This window comes from Nycticebus coucang, chromosome 6 (assembly GCF_027406575.1).
Source record: "Nycticebus coucang isolate mNycCou1 chromosome 6, mNycCou1.pri, whole genome shotgun sequence".
NCBI classification, from domain to species: Eukaryota; Metazoa; Chordata; class Mammalia; order Primates; family Lorisidae; genus Nycticebus; species Nycticebus coucang.
The window spans coordinates 49,535,750-49,539,334 of NC_069785.1; positions in this window are offsets into that span (position 1 = coordinate 49,535,750).

The following is a 3,585-nucleotide window of genomic DNA, read 5'->3' on the forward strand; positions in this document are numbered from 1 at the left end:
GAGGAGGGAGAAGGGGAGGGAGAGAGAATGGGAGGGACAGTGGAATTTGCCAGGGCTAAAGCTGCTGCTGAGAGCTGTTTGTGGACCTCTGATAAGGAGCAACAGGCCTGATCATCTGCAAAGCCCCATGAATCACTCCCTGAGTTGCATTTAAGCTTGGGGTCCTCTGGTCAGTCACAGAGTAATACAAACACTGCAGAGACTATTACCATTCTATGCCTTGAAGGAACAGCAAAGTTAAAATACTCATCATTTAATAACCCTGTAAAAGATCAAAACCAAACAACCAAGTGTTTTAAAAAATTCAACTAAGAATATCATATGTAGTACATGTCCTGTAAATATTTTACAATCTATTTCCTTTCAGTAAAAAAAGCTCAGATTATTCTCTAATAAATTTACTGCTTATATGTATAGTATAAACCTATACAATTTCATGTTTAAATGTTTCAAAATTTCAATATGAAAGATTTTAAATTCATATGATCTTTCTTTACATACAAGTAGTTATTCCCCCCCAAAAAAAATTACAAAATAATTTTGGAATTAAAGAATTCTTCTGTAATCCCAGCTTCTCAGGAGGCTAAGGCAAGAGAATCACGTGGGCCCAAGGGTTTGAGGTTGCTGTGAGCTATGATGCCACAGCACTTAACCCCAGGGAAACTGAGTGAGACTGTCTCCAGACCAAAGAAAAAAAAAGAATTCTTGTCAAATTTTTGTTCCAAACACTACTCTCTCTGAATGAAACTTATCTCTGCCAAACCCTTGTCTTGAACTTTTTCTGTTTAGAAAGGACAGGATGAAGTCACTTCTCCACTGTGTGTTTTTTGTTCCTCGTTTCCCAGTTCCCACGAATGATGCTGTGAGGGACATTCCAGATAGTTTTCCAAGAACTATAAGCTGTAGTTCTCCAGGTTGTGTGTCCCTGAGGGAGAGGAGCTGGTATAGAGCCATGTGCATTCATAGAACTCACAACTATCCTGTTGGCTGGCTGGTTGAATTTATGGCTTCCTCGGGAGGGTACAACAACCTATTTCTATGGTGGTTATGGCCAATTTTTAATCTCATAATTTTGACACTGTGTTAACCAGGTAGGTATAAGAACCGAGTGCTCCTCGAAACTGTTTCTGAGTGACTACAAATGGGGCCTTAAGCCCCTGGAATGGGCATAGACCAGCATGGGTGCCTGGAAGAAAACATCACAGTTTCAAACCAGAAGAGTGAGATACAGATGACAACATAGGGTGGGGACAGGCCTGAGTGACCCCTCAGAACAAGAGCCATGAAACCAATGACTGCTAAGAAGGGCCTGTGGTCAAAAAAACATAGCACACCTATCCACATCATAACGTGACTCCTCTTTAGCAAACCTAGTGAATTTATAAAAAGTGTTGTCTTTATTCCTGTCTGATCGTTTCTTTGTATATAAAATCCTTGTACATCCCATAGTGATACAGTTCACCAGAAGTTCTTGAAACCACCGAGGTGTCATCTGACCACATCAGTATCATTTTTAGAAAGAAAGAAAATCCATGCTACAAATGTACCAAAGATGTACCATGGTCTCCATCTGTCACCCTGACTAAGAAGACACAACCTGTGGAGGACCACATCTTACCAAGGCTGACTTGACTTTGCAGGGTGTTTCTGGCCTGACCCTGTCTGTGGCAATGCCTAGGTCTCTAGGGGGTTTAAAGGGGCAGATTCTCTGAGAGGTTGAGATAGGAAGACCTCTTGAGGACAGCAGCTTGAAACCAGCCTGGGCAACATATTGAGATCCCATATCTACAAAAAATTTAAAAATTAGCCATGTGTGGTGGTGCACCCACTGTAGTCCCAGCTGCTTGGGAGGCTGAGGGAAGAGGATCACTTGAGCCCAGGAGTTTGAACTGAGGTTATTGTGAACTATGATTGTATCATTGCACTCCAGCCTGGGTGATAGCAAGAGACTCCATTTCTAAAACAAACAAAACAAAAACAACAACAACAAAAAAAAACAAACAAAAAACAGGAAGGAGCAGCTTCACAGAATATGCATAAAACTTGTGCCTTGTCAAAGTGGTTCCCATCTTTTCTGTGTGAGTTTGAAACTCACTAAAACATTCAAGGCTTCGCTTTTGTGATAGTTTGCACAGGCAGATGGCAGGCTCCAGAGATCGTTGGCCTGCAGTCACATCACGATCTCTGATGTTTATTAGCCTATATAAGCTCTGTGAATTTGTCCTGTTCCGAAAACTAAACTATACTCAGTTTCCAAATCTGCTAAATAGGGACAATAACAATAGTTACCCCGCTAAGAGAGGCTGTGAATTTAAACTAGTTTATGGCTACTAACATTTTTTTTTACTTTTTTTTTTTTATTGTTGGGGATTCATTGAGGGTACAATAAGCCAGGTTATACTGATTGCATTTGTTAGGTAAAGTCCCTCTTGCAATCATGTCTGATATTATTTTGTCTTCATTGAAGGAAACTGAACAAAACCTCCTTGTGATGAGGGAAAATGCAGGCAGAATGACTGTGTGAGTGTTCATAGTCACAGGTTGACGCGGCAAGGTTTTGCTGAAGGAGCTTCAGTTTTCTGATATACGAATGATAGAGACACGAATCCCCTTAAAATTCTGCACAGGCTTTCACAAACATGGCCCTCTTCCCAGCGAAGTCACTTCTTTCTGGAAAACAAGTCAGGCCCCATCCAGTGGAAGTCCTCCAAGTGAAGCCTCTTTTTCGGTGAGATAGGAGTCTGAAATAAGCATTTCAATTAGATTCATTAAGGCAGTTATTACTTGGTAATTGAATAGCAACAGATTGCAAAGGAACACTTATTGAGGTCTAATAAGTATGTAGAAGAGAAATCTTCTTCTTCCGTAATTCCATCAGCTATAAACCAGTGTAATTAGATTCTTACTAACACATCCAAATTGAAGGAAATGTTGAGGCATATAATTGGCACTTAGGAAGATACCTGTATTATGTTAGGGTACTTTCCATTTACATATTTATTAAGTGTCAGTTTAAGCTGTTAAATAATTGAGACTAGTGGACAGTAGTAGGTCAAATGGTTAAGCAAGAATTAAATTCTTAGACATATTAATAAATTAGGGTCAGATAAATTTTAAAATGCAACTTTATTGCGTCTATAACTTTGCATCAACACACATGCTATTTCAATGCTTCCCATGAACAAACTTAGGTCTCTGAGATGATTTTCTCAAGTATAATGGATACACTTATTTACTTATTTACTCATTCATTTATCCATTAGTGATCATTGTTTGGGCAACTACTATTTGCAACATAAAGTGTGTTATTTGCCATCGATTTGATAGTAGAGATACGATAATTATATATGAAAACTCCATAATTGGCCCCACAGATCAAGTGTGCTGGGAGACCAAAAACAGAAGAAAAACTAACTCTTTTCATATTTTCTCTTTTGAATAGGACACACTATCCTGTTTAAGATTTCGATTTCCTATCAATGATAAAACTAAATGTTTATGCCTCCTAAATTACAGTACAAATGTTAGTAGTAGATCCTTCTTAATTTATTTTCAATGCAACAAGATTACTAAGCACTATGTGTA